The 14,732-nt window shown below is 37.8% G+C and overlaps 1 protein-coding gene across 1 annotated transcript in view; it reads right to left on the minus strand.

The window, feature by feature from the left end:
- LOC115222590 (DNA fragmentation factor subunit beta) overlaps positions 1-10,999 on the minus strand; it is a 48,186-nt gene extending 37,187 nt beyond the window's left edge. Inside the window, exon 1 of the mRNA XM_029792878.2 lies at positions 10,658-10,999. The gene's annotated coding sequence lies outside the window, so the exon portion shown is untranslated. The remainder of the gene's footprint in view (positions 1-10,657) is intronic.
- Between the last annotated feature and the right edge of the window lie 3,733 nt (positions 11,000-14,732).

Below are 14,732 nucleotides of genomic sequence, written 5' to 3' on the forward strand. Positions count from 1 at the left end.
TATTTTATCATTTATGTCCTTCTACCAGTTAATTATTTAAATGATATTAGACCAGAAACTGAATCCATTTTTCCTTTTAAACATAGGAGTAAAGCAGTTGATAATTTTTTACTTATCCCTTCTACATCAGACTTTGGTGGGTGTATAAGCATTAATGTAGGATTAGCAACACAATTAGGTTTGTGATCTTTTAGATTTCTACAGGTTGTTTTTGGTGAAAAGGCTCCATGCAATCTTCCAGCTCAATTTTACTTAAAACATTTCATCCTTCCACATTGATGTGATTAAATTAAAATTTTGCTGTAGAAGCAGCTCTAGATTAAACTCTTTATTCATATTACATACTTAAGCTTTAAGTTAAAGTATGTATATCATAGACAAGTCAGTTGTTGCAGTGTTCATCCAGAAAAAGATCCTTTTGTCAATGCACTGTCTTAAAAACATAATATACTTCAGACCCACCAGGGCTCTGACAAGGTAGATGTGCATCTGTCACACTTGTGATAGCTTCCAGAGTGATTTTGTTTTGCTTAACTCTAAAGAATATTGTGTTTTTAGCTTAATGCATTAATAAAGTGATCTTTTCCCAAATAGACATTGCAGCTACTTGATTTACTACAATATACATACATACACAGGCATAGGAGTGGCTGTGTGGTAAGTAGCTCGCTTACCAGCCACATGGTTCCGGGTTCAATCCCACTGTGTGGCACCTTGGGCCGACCAAAGCCTTGTGAGTGGATTTGGTAGACGGAAACTGAAAGAAGCCCGTCGTATATATGTATATATATGTGTGTGTGTGTATGTTTGTGCGTCTGTGTTTGTCCCCCCAACATCGCTTGACAACCAATGCTAGAGTGTTTACGTCCCTGTAACTTAGCAGATTGAGAAAAAAAAAAACCAATAGAATAAGTACTAGGCTTATAAAGAATAAGTCCTGGGGTCAATTTGCTTGACTAAAGGTGGTGCTCCAGCATGGCCACACTCAAATGACTGAAACAAGTAAAAGAGTATATCTTTTAGCTTTTAATTGTTTCAGTCTGCAGCCAAACTGGGACACTGCCTTGAAGAATTTGAATTGAACAAATTGATTCCAGTACTTTATTTGTGTTTTCCTTTAACCTGGTACTTATTCTAACAGTCTCTTTTCCCAAACTGCAAACACACACATACACACACACACACTCACACGTATAAACAACAAGCTTCTTTCATTATTTACATTTGACGGATATTTGTCCTCATCTTGTTTGTTGTTAACACGTTTTGGCTGATATACCCTCCAACCTTCATATATCCATCAAATGTAAATAATTCCTCTTCTCTAAAGTATAGAACTGAAGTTTCTTTCAGTTTCTATCTACCAATTCCACTCAGAAGGTTTTTGGTAGCCTGAGGCTATAGTAGAAGACACTTGCCCAAGGTTCTATGCACTGGGAGTGAACCCAGAACCATGTGGTTGGGAAGCAAATTTCCTATCACACAACCAGCCCTACTCCTATAAAATATAAACAACAAGGCCAAACAGTTAACCACTCTCAGGACAGCTGATGAGGTGGAAGCATTAACTAAGAGAAATGCCCCTTGTCATTATCAAGGACCAAAAACCAAACTTTGCCTCTAACCCAAAATGCTGCCTGATGAACCCAGCTAAACAGGAAATCAGGCTGACAAACAAACATATACTGAGAAAGATCTCAAAAACGACATAAGGAGGGCATCCAATCCATCCTTATGGCATAATACCAATGAAGTTATTTCATGGTTTAAAGCTAACCAGGGCAAGGTTTACCCAATTTTATCTATTTATATCAAAGGAGTTACTAGTTAAGGTGCTTATGTTCACTACGAATTTTACTACCATTAGTTATAAAGATATAGATGCAATTATGCATGCTAAGAAAATGTTGCTGTTCAATAAAGGTTTGGCCTGGGTCAAACAAACTGACCAAATAGGTTCCTTTGATATCATGACAGAGGCCTTCAGTAGCATGGATATCTATGACCTCATAGGATTGTATAAACTGGACACCTTAACAAAGAAGTTTCCATCAGTCCTCTTTGGTCTATACAGAGATGAAGCTTTAGCCATCTCTAGAGGTGCTAATGAGCATACCTAGATAGGATTAGGAAGGATTTAATTCATACTTTTAGCTCTCTTGGCCTTACAATTGAAACCAATATTACCATTGTTAACTTTATAGACATTACCATTGTTAACTTTATAGACATTACCTTGATACCTGTTCATGCAGGCCCTACTGCAAACCAAACAAAAGGTTGTCCTTTATCAACACAGCTTCTGGTGACCCAAGTGATGGGTATCAGTAAAAGGATTTTGAATTTGTCCCAGAGTAAAGAAATTATTGACACTGCAGCCACCTATTACAATGAGGCATTGGCAGCCAATGGTTTAAGGATCACATCTATATGTCAGGTCCTTATACCAATGAAAGGAAGCACCACCGTACAGTTGTTTGGCTTGCTCCACTCTTATCACTTGGTATCAAGATCTGCATGAGAAGAATAGTCCTTAGGTGAGTGGACAAACATTTCACACAGTCACATGTACAGGTGATTGTTTAATAGACACAACTTAAGGGTCACTTTCAGCTGTGTGTCCAGCATTAAAAAGTATCAGTGAACACCCCTAAACCCTGTTCAGAGGCAGGATGCTCATGCAGGGTTAGCAATGAGTACCCAGTAGGGAGGGCTGGGGTCAACGCAACTCCTAAGTCATGGTTTATGAACAGCAATGACAGCATGACAGCATTGGCAACAGTGCCAACACATCCAAGAATGGCAGCAACAGCAACAATTGCAACTGTGGTGACAGTAACACCAACAGTACATAAGGCAGTAGTAGCAACAACAATGCATCCAATAATAGCAGGATGCAGTGGTAGAGATGGTGGCAACAACAGCAACAACCACAGCACTAGCATTGCATCCAGCAATAACAGCAGTGAAACCATCAGCTGCACCAGCAATAATAATAGCAACAATAGCTGCAATACCACCAGTACAAGAGCACAGGCATAGAAATATGTCAGACCTACAGAGGGTCTGTTCAAGCAATATCCTAACAATCACAGGTCCTATTCTAGGATACCAGAGAGCCACAGCACCAGGTCCTTGGCCAGCTATGTATGGCATTTAAAAGAGGAGGGTACACCATACATAATTAAATAGAAGCTCCTAGAACAACCAGGACCAAACCTCAATAGGAGCAAACAATGTAAGTTTTGCTTCATCAAGAGAGCAAGAATCCTGAAAAAATTCACTTGATGAGGGGACTTTCTTAAACTTCAAAAAAGAGATGTTTAGTTAGTGCCCTTATCAGAGGAAATTCATGTTAGAAACATGGAATTCCCCATTTGCTGACTAGGGAAAGTAATTGTCCATACACTGACTCTTTTAGATCCAACTGGAACCGATCTAAGGAGGATAATTTTACCTCATCCACAAGTATTGTCATACAGTAGAATTTCATTTTGGAATTTTTTATTTACAACGCCAACTTACCAACACATCTTTCTCCCTCCAGTTGCAGAGAGATTATGAACCTCCACTCAATGAGTTTCACGAGTCACCTATAGCACAAAGAGATTTATAGGTGCAAAAACTATGTTTACTTTCTAACTAGTCATAAGGGACAACCTTCTTAGTATTACAGCACTAGAGTTTTAGAGTGAACTTCCTTTTGGATGTCTGAACTACTGACTGATCATATATATAATATATATATATATATATATATATAATATATATATATATATAAATGTGAAAACTAATTTCTGTGTGTCAGTATATCACACTTTGACACCCTGTCTCACATTCAATGACACTTCCTCCTGCTGGGATGAGAGTAATAGTAGGCACAGAGACGGTGGGGGCAGTGGTGAAGGCAGACAGAGAGAGAGAGAGAAAGAAGGAAAAAGAGAGGGAGAGAAAGAGAGAGACAAAGAAATTTAGGGAGAGTTGATGATATTTTATTAAGAGTAGTAGTGTTGAAGGTAGCAATGGGAGTAATAAGAGAGAGAGAGAGAGTGTGTGGGTATGTGAGAGAAATAGAGAGATGTACAACTTTCCTGGCTAGAAATTCCTGTGGCCAGCATACTGAACCAACTACTGAACGCTATCATTTTTGTTTCATTTTTTTGCTTTCTTTAATACATGTGTGTGTGTGTGTGTGTACATATCTACATATACATACACACACACACACATAAAATACACTTTAATTGAAATACAATTTCTCCAAAATTAAACATATCTAGTACAATAAATGTGAATGTCAGTGTGTCACACTTTTCCAACTTTACTCTTAGAAGCCATAGCCCAACATATCATACCATTTTGGAATCAGGCTGACTCCATGAGTAAATTAAAAGCATTCTGGGCTGAATCCAGGCCTGAAATTTTGGATCCCTATGTTTTCATTACTGCAATTGTTTTCAGTGATTGTTTTTACATGATTTTTAGCGATGAATATAATCATGATTAGGATATGACTCTGGAGGAAGCAATTGTAACAAATTGTCCAGAATAAGTCAGAGATCTGGTTGCAGATCATCCCATTCGGGGTTAGTTGCTCAAAAGCTACATACTAGCTTAAAAGCCGTCCATAAAGTGAGATTGCAGCCATAGCCAATACCAGTGCTGCATAACCGGTCCATTTAAAAGTACTCTTGAAGTGTTGGGTAATATGATGTGCTTCAGAAGACCTGTTGACTCAAGTGAAATCGAAATCGTAGTCGTTGCCAGTGCCACCTGACTGGCACCCATGCTGGTGGCATGTAAAAAGCATCATCCAAAGATGGTCTTTGCCAGTGCTCCGTGACTGGCTTTCGTGCCAGTGGCACATAAAAGGCACCATCCGAATGTGGTCGATGCCAGTGCCCCTGACTGGCTCTCATGCCAGTGGCATATAAAAAAACACCCACTCTTGGAGCGGTTGATATCATGAAGGGCATCCAGCTGTAGAAACCTTGCCAGATCAGATTGAAGCTTGGTGCAGTCTACTGGCTTGTCAGTCTTCAGTCAAATGGTCCAACCCATGCCAGCATGGAAAGTGGATGATGATGATGAATTTATTAATCAAATAACAGGAGCTGGATTTGATAATAAAGGAAAATAGCAGGATGGGTCAAAACATACGTTGTATGGAATATAGTTTTATTACCAAATCCATTTCATGTTAATTAATAAATTACACTAACTGACACTGCAGAGTTCCTGAAGTAACCCAACAGAAGTGTACCATAATCGTGGATGACAACAGATAGCCTAAACCGTGCCGGTGCTCCACTCAACATTTAAACACACTAATCAACTTATACCTATTAATCCAAAATATTTATTATATATTTCGTTTTGGGATTTTGTTTGCAAGATTCTTTATATGAGTTAGTATGTTGAAGCATATTCTGTTGTGTCTGGGGAGAGTCATTCTCTTTTAGTACCTTATTATTTAACACACTCACCGGTAAAATTTCCACTTATTGAGAGTCAAGACTATTGAAAAGGTTGCAAGACGCAACGAAAATTTTAGGAAAATAAAAAGACGAAATAAGTGGAAATTTTACCGGTGAGTGTGTTAAATAATAATGTACTAAAAGAGAATTACTCTCCCCAGACACAACAGAATTTATTATATATATAAATATATCCAAGAGTTAAGGAATAGTGTAGATAAAATTCAGGCTACATATGTTTCATAGTGAGCGGAATCTCAAAAATGGTAAATATCCAAGTGAGGTGTATATTGCAGTAGCCTGCAGTATACACCTCACTGCAGTGTGGTGTATACTTCAGGCCAAGAGTATCTTGATTAAATAAAGTTAACATTGTTGTTAGGGGGCCTATGTTAACACACAGAGGATTTGATCACAATGCATAGAGAGCACAGTTTGAGTGGAGAATATAATTGCGAAGAGAAATTAGGAATATAAGAAAAGAAAAACAGCCCTATTGAAAATCATCTGTGAAATGATCGTGCTTAAATTCTTAACTTGTAACTCCCCATTCCCTTATATATAGTTTTTTTCTTCTTTTCTTTTTTCTACTCTCTCTTTTTACTCTTTCACTTGTTTCATTCATTTGGCTGTGGCCATACTGGAGCACCACCTTTAGTCGAGCAAATCGACCCCAGGACTTATTCTTTGTAAGCCTAGTACTTATTCTATCAGTCTCTTTTGCCGAACTGCTAAGTTACGGGGTCGTAAACACACCGACATCAATTGGTCAAGCGATGTTGGGGAAGACAAACACAGACACACATATATATATACATATATACAGTGGGTTTCTTTCAGTTTCCATCTACCAAATCCACTCACAAGGCTTTGGTTGACCCGAGGCTATAGTAGAAGGCACTTGCCCAAGGTACCAGGCAGTGGGACTGAACCAGGAACCATATGGTTGGTAAGCAAGCTACTTACCACCCAGTCATTCTTTTTTTTTCTTCTTTTCTAATTTCTCCACTCAAACTGTGCTTTCTATGCATTTTGATCAAATCCTCTGTGTTGATATAGGCCCCCTAACAACAATATTAACTTTATTTAATCAAGATACCCTTGACCTGAAAAGCAGCCTGCAATGTACACCTCACATGGATATTTACCCCTTCTGAGGTTCTGCATGCTATGAAACATGTAGCCCAGATATTATCTACTCCAATCCTTAACCCTTGTATTTTTATTCACATACCTGGCAACCCTGGCTGCCTACCATGAAATATAAAAGTTTTTTTTTTCTGTTTATATGCAAAAACCCACAACCTTCCACCCCAATAAACCAGTATTGTTCTTGAAAGTTGGTTTTTAATTATTTTCTACGGATTGCTTGAAACCCACTTTCTTCCTACACCTTAATCCTTGGATCTTATATCTATATTTATCTATCTATCTATCTGTAACGGTTAAGTTTTTAGTTGAAGTCGAGAGTCACCAATTGTAACAGGAGATATTAATTACTCTCTTACTTGTTTCAGTCATTTGAATGCGGCCATGCTGGAGCACCACCTTGCGGAAAAATACGGACATCATGACTCAGACAAAAATTTCAAAACATTTCTGTACTTACAGTTACGGTGTTAGGGTAAGGGTTTTAGGATTACGGTTACGGTTTTGGGGGTCAGGGTTACGGTTTTGGGGGGTCAGGGTTACGGTTTTAAGGTTAGGGTTTGGGTTTTAGGGTTAGTGTTGGGGAAAAAAGTCAACATTGAAGAAGTTTGGGAGGAAAGTGGGGATTTCACAATGCCAATTTTTGGCAATTTTCCGGAATCTCCGTATCCGAAAAAAATAACAAAAATAAACAAATTTGGGAGAAAATGGTGGGGGGCGGGCGGAAGCCTTTTCAAAAGAATATTGATTCTTAAAGACCAAAAAATTATCCAGATATTTTATTAGCAACCTCAGTTACAATCGGGTCAAAGTTGGGAAAAAGTTTCTTGAAAACAGAGGCCTTCCACCTGACTTCATTTTATCCCGGCTTCTAATTTTGCCCCACCCTGCCTTTAAAAACAAGCGAAAAAGTCAAAAAGAAAATTTTGAACATCAAACATTCTCACTCTGCACTTTTTAAAAATATAAACATTTATTTTTCTTTATGAGAAACTGATTTGGATTAAAACACATACCCTTACGATGTAAACAAATTATATTTATATACAAAATAAAATGTATTAATGCACTTTGAATGCGAACGTGTCTTTATATACAAAACAAATACATTTATACACTTTAAACGCCAATGACACGTATTTATATACAAATACACGTGTACCCAACACGAACACATTACTGATTTGGCACATTATCTCCCTTGACAAAAATCTCTAGTTTTTTTCTGATGCTATTTGTAAATTATTGTAAGTTAAAAAAAGAATATATCGGCAACGTTTCGAGTCATTAGTCATGAGTGAGTGTGTTCTGTCTCGTTAATGACATCATAGACTTTTACCGAAAGAGTACCAATATAATGGTTTCAAATTTTGGTACAAGGCTAACAGTTTCGAGGGAGGGTGTAAGTCGATTACATCAATCACAGTTTTCAAACTGGTACATATTTTATCGATCCCGAAAAGATGAAAAGCAAAGTCGATCTAGGTGAAATTTGAAGACGGACAAAATGCTTACGATTCTGTCAACTCACCACCTTAATGATAATAATGCCATAACCCTTTCTACTATAGGCGCAAGGCCTGGAACTTGAAGTTGATCATATCGACCCCAGTACTTGACTGGTACTTAATTTATCGATTCTGAAAGAATGAAAAGTAAAGTCGATCTCGATGGAATTTGAACCCAGAACGTAAAGACGGACGAAATGCTATTAAGCATTTTCCCCGGTGTGCTAACGTTTCGGTCAGCACACCGCCTTCTTAATGATAATAAATAAAAATAAATTTTTTTTTCTTTGCAACCAGAGCGACGAACATTTGGGGAAGGATTAAAAGTGACTAATCTAAAATCATAGGGTTATGAAGAAACGATGTCGAATTATCAACGGAAATAATTTAAAGAATGTAATTACAAGTTACCAAGATACGAACTAAATGCGTGTAGGAGGAAGCTGAAATTGCCACACCGTTAGTTTTTACACCCGTAGTGAATTCTTAGGTGCAATTTTTGGCGATCTTTCGTCTCTAGTAGACCTTTCCGACGATTACACAACATACTGTCTGTCTCCCACACCTCATCAAACACACACACACAAACACATGTACATCAATGCTTCACATGCACGGTAACTTCAAAAGAACTTCCCTCGTCATACAATCGCTTTCTCTTAGTCTCTTTCGCTCTCATTACTTCAAAAGTTCCCGCAAGCCCATATGTAAAAAAAAAAAAAATTTTTACGGAAATCGACGGAAAGGTCTACTAGAGACGAAAGATCGCCCAATTTTTCTATATTCATAAAATATAATACAAAGGTAATTTATTCAGCTTGATTTTAGCTGCTATCACGTGTAAACAATAGAAGAGAACGTCATTGTGTACAAACATGTGTGTTTGTACACAATGAGAGTCGGCTGTTACGTCACTTCCGTTTCGTTATTGTCGCCGTGGTTGTTCGAAATCGTCTGCTTCAAACAAGATTGCTTAGACCCATCATAAAAGGCATATAAGCCAAGACCTTCCCGTCTTTTTGTATAGCGCTATATTTGTACAATGAGTTTGTTTTGCTTTTTTTGTGTGTTTTTTTAACCAAAAAGGTGTGTTTTGAAGAAATTTGATTGCTATTCTAAGCAGGTCGAACGATGTAGAAATCCTAGATGCGGTGAAGTACACAGTAAGACGATTCGATCATCTTTTGTCGGTCTTGATTTTTTTTTCTACATATTCATTCGTAATTGTCCCCTTTCTTCATTCGTAAATTATTCCCTTTCTTATATATCAGACAGAGTTAAAATTTGAGCATCACTTCAGATCTCATTTTTTTTTAATGTGATCTAAAGATTAAAATGCTTTGCTTTGTATACATTGCTAATTCAAAGACATAAATAATTCACTTAAACGTTAAAAAAAAAAAAAAAAAAAAAACGAGACTATATTAAGTTGATTCAATTTCGTTTGGTTATACTTTCGCAACTGTAAGATATGTATGCACAAGTAGAAAAAAATATTGTTATAAAATACTATCGAACGTGTCATACTTTTCTAGCTTCATATTGGAGTGAGTTGAATCATCATATAGCTAGTAAAACTGAAAATACATCGATTTGACTATTCTTATAAACTGATGGAGCACCCAAAATGCAATGAATGCACGTGCGCGTGCACACAGGCACGCAGATATACACATACATACATATATATATATATATATATATATACTCTTTTACTTGTTTCAGTCATTTGACTGCGGCCATGCTGGAGCACCGCCTTTAGTCGAGCAAATCGACCCCGGGACTTATTCTTTGTAAGCCCAGTACTTATTATATCGGTCTCATTTGCCGACCGCTAAGTGACGGGGACGTAAACACACCAGCATCGGTTGTCAAGCAATGCTAGGGGGACAAACACACATACATACACATATATATATATACATATATACGACAGGCTTCTTTCAGTTTCCGTCTACCAAATCCACTCACAAGGCATTGGTCGGCCCAGGGCTATAGTAGAAGACACTTGCCCAAGATGCCACGCAGTGGGACTGAACCCGGAACCATGTGGTTGGTTAGCAAGCTACTTACCACACAGCCACTCATATATATGATTCTGTTTACTTGTTTCAGTCATTTGACTCATTCTGCAAGCCTAGTACTTATTTGGTGTAGACACTAGCATCGGTTGTCAGGTGATGGCGGGAAGACAAACACACACACACACACAAATATATACATATATACGACGGGCTTCTTTCAGTTTCCGTCTATCAAATCCACTCACAAGGCCTTGATCGGCTTGAGGATATAGTAGAAGACACTTGCCCAATCTGTCACGCAGTGGGACTGAGCCCGGAACTATGTCGTTGGGAAGCAAGTTTCTTACCACGGCTACACCTGCACCAAGCAGTGGCGATTTTTACAATTCTGTAAATAATAATAATAATAATAATAATTTATAAGCTTAATGCTTATAAGCGATCACCACACAAACACGCACATGCATTCATACGATGTTTATGATTTGTGAGGACTTACATTCAATTTTTTACATCCCTCCGAAATTAATTTGTCCAAACTATTGACCGAGACTCCATACTTCTGTTCTTGTATACCTCGGATTTTGTATGGACTGTTCAAGAAAGTATTTTTAAACCACGCCATTGAGGTATAATTATGGCTCCAACAGGCACTCCACTTTTATATTTTCATCAAAACGAATCACTTCCTCTTTTTGTTTGACAATGCTACCGGTGATTACCATAACACTTAACCCCTAAACAATTCGACCGCAGTCTGAAACAAAAGTCGGGCTGTTGTTTAGCAGTCAGTCGTGATCGAGTTAGTCTATGTTGAAATGCGTGTTCACCTGTGACCATACCGTGGATTAATATATTTAGGACGGAGTTTCAGAACAAAAATGATCACCCTACCCTCACCCCGCACCCATCCATCCACCTGCAACATTTTTTTTTTCTTGAAAATTTCTGTTTAAAATTATAGAGAACAAAAAATTTTATAACTCAAAGTTTTGATATTGTACCACTTCTCCCCTTCAGAGAATGCAACCAATCGATTATTTTTTTTTTTTTTTACATGTATCGAATTTAATTTTTTCCAGTTGTGTGTTAAAAACATGAAAGATAACAATTTTTAAAAAAGAATCGAAAATTAAAATTTTTCCAATGCCACCACCCACACACACACACTGCCTCTTGAAACTTTTATCGTTTATTTCAATATTCTTGGTGCTTAGAAAAGTAATAATGATTGGTCTATGTCTCATATATATATATTTTATCTTTTACTTGTTTCAGTCACTGGACTCAGGCCATGCTGATGCACTGCTTTGAAGAGTTTAGTTGGACAAAACTTTGTTTGTTTGTTTGTATGTATGTGTGTATGTATGTATATATGTATGTATGCATGCATGAATGCATATCTTGTCTGACAATCCATTTGTCAAAAAAAAAAAACAGGCACTGATATATCTAAAAATAGCTGAGGAGTATCAATAAAACTATACTATTATAGACCCATTCTAGCTGATCTTACTAATCAGTTTTGCACAAAATATTACACAATCAGATATCATCCAATAACAGTGCTCATCAGAGATGGCCAGTTTGAGCATTCTGTGATAAAGACAAAACAAAATCACAATTATGGGAGGGACTCACCATGAGTCATGTCCCTTGTTCCACCCCACCTGAAACTTGTGTAAGTTGTGATTACCAGAGATAGAAGGGGTCGAAATGAGTGTAGGTATTCTTTTTCTTTTTGGAGGGGTTGATACATGTGTAGGGTGGTTTTAGAGGAGGATTGTGTGGGTGCATAAAACCGTAACCTTGTGTATGGATGCATATGCATAGGTGTGTTAATGTGTGTGGTATGGTGTGGTCAGATCTTTACTGGACTCTCAGGTTGTGATGGTGAAAAGCTGATAGTGGAAGTCCTTGAATTTATAATCATGGTGGAGACTACAGGTAAGCAATAATATATTTTCTCTCATGTATGCATGAGCAGAAAATCTCACTCATTCAATTTAGGTAGGTGTTTGGGTGTAGAAAGTTTTTTTAATTATTATTAATTCTTTTCTTAGCTTGGCATAACCTAGGCTTGCCCTTTTCCAGAACTCTCTACTTGTAATCTTTGACACTTTGCTTTAACAACAATACATCCTTAATCAGGGTTGTGATATTACCTCTCTCCTGGACATTAAAGGAAGACTTATGGTTACTGGACTTGTAAAGGCCTTATATTGTACCAACATACTTCTGCATGTTTTTCTACCCATTGGGATCCATTAATGCTACCTCTGACTCATGTACGACTGTATTTGTATTGGGACAAATGTTGCGTGTGTATCCTGCCTCTGTATCAGGTGTAGAACTTACACTTACAATCTTACAATCCTTGTTTCAAAGATCAGGTTAGATAAAATAGACTCAGTTTCCTTAAAGATTTTGATAGCATAAGGAATAATCCTCTGAGTGCAGTTGTTTGATTTTTACCATTCATAATCTAAAGTCATTCCTGTTCAAGGATATTCAGCAATATGATTTCCAGACATAATATAGGACCAGAAGTCCCAAGTGGCCATAAGACTATAAGAAGGTGGCTGTCACAATCTTCCTTGTGACAGAATAAACACCCACATGCATGCACACACACACAAACATATAGGTGCAGAAATGACAGTGTAGTTAAGAAGGTCACTTTGCAAATGTGTTGTTTTTTTAGTTCACTCCCATACTGCGGCAGCTACAGTATTTTCTACAATAGCCAAGGCCAACCAATGCTTTAAGGGTGAATTTGTAGAAGGAAACTGTGCAAAAGTTTGTGGTATATGAGTGTGTGTGTGTGTCTGTTTGTTGGTTTGTTTACCTCCTTGTAAACTAACAATTCAGCACAAGAAACAAATAGAATAAATACCAGAGAGGCAATGGTCAGCATGAGCAGGGTCTGGAAGAGTAGAGACATCAGACTCGCTACCAAATGCAGATTTGTGAATGCAATTGTCTTCCCAATAGCAACATATGGATGCGAGACCTGGACACTAAAGAAAGCTGACCAGAAGCGAATTAATGCTTTTGTGTTGGAGAAGACTTTTGCGGATTCCATGGACAGCGAAGTTCACCAATGGAGAAGTTCTTAAGCAGATAAGGCTGAAAATGTCGCTAGAAGCTGGGATCACCAAGCATAGATTGGCATATTTCGGTCATATAATGCAGAGAGAATCCCCAGAGAAGGACATCATGCTTGGAATGGTCAGTGGCAAGAGAGGAAGAGGCCGACCAAGAATCCACTGGCTTGACACCATCAGGAGTGATGCTGGAATGGACATGGCCAGTCTGAAGGAAGCAGCCCAGGATAGAACTGACTGGAGGACACTGATCCAATGAGTGACCAAGAGTTGACTTCGACTGAGCGGATAGAAGTCAATCCATTTGACTAAAGTCAATCCATTTGACTAAAATACCCTTCAAGATGGTAGACCAGCATGACTGTTGTTCAATGACTAAAATAAATGAATAAGAGATATATGAAGGAATGCTGAAAAGTTCCTGGCTTTGAGTAAAAGAAAGTACATGAGGATTGGTTATTATTTTATTTAATATATTCTCTCAGATTTACACACTTATTTCAGTGGTCCTTCAATTTTTCTAAACCCTGTAAGAGAATTCAGAAGGTTGAGACTCCAGCCAGACCTTTTGCAACACCCTTAAAGCAAGGAACTTTTCAGCACCACTTCATACACACATGCATACACAAGCACATACATATGTAGACTTTGAGGTTTGCTTCCCAACTACATAGTACCTTGGGTAGGTGCCTTCAGTATATATACATATTTCTTTATTTGTTTCAGTCATTTGACTGTGGCAATGCTGGAGCAGTATCTTAAGGTGTTTTAGTCAAAGAAATCAGTCCCGGGGCTTATTCTATTGGTCTCTTTTGCCAAGCCACTAAATTACAAGGACATAAACACACCAGCATCATCTATTAAGTGATGGCAAGAGGACAAATACAGACACACACACACATATATGTGTGTGTGTGTGTGTGTGTGTATGTATACATATACAATGGGCTTCTTTCAGTTTCCATCCACCAAATCCACTCACAAAGCTTTGGTTGACCTGAGGCTATAGTAGAAGACACTTGCCCAAGGTGCCATGTAGTAGGACTGAACCTGGAACCCTGTGGTTGGTAAGCAAGCTTCTTACCACACAGTCATAACACACACTCACACACACACACACACACACACGCGCACATACACACACACACACATATATATACACAGCTGGGCGTAAGTCCATTAATCTGTTAACTTAGAAAATCATTATTAAGTCCGTTAACTCCAAAATTTCATAAAAACAGGTAAATGTTTAAACGTTTCTATTGTTTTTAGATTATCTTAGCATATTTAATATTGTACACAGCATTCTTTCAACCCTGATATAATGCCACTTATTATTATAAATAATTTGTAGAATCTTGTGTGGCCCTGCCTGGATTTGAAACCAAAGTCATCCACTTGTTGCTTGCAAAGACAATGGGAAATTTCTTTGTCCTGTCAAGAGGGAACAGTCCCCACCACCTCTCT

This window comes from Octopus sinensis, linkage group LG20 (genome assembly GCF_006345805.1).
Source record: "Octopus sinensis linkage group LG20, ASM634580v1, whole genome shotgun sequence".
NCBI lineage: Eukaryota > Metazoa > Mollusca > Cephalopoda > Octopoda > Octopodidae > Octopus > Octopus sinensis.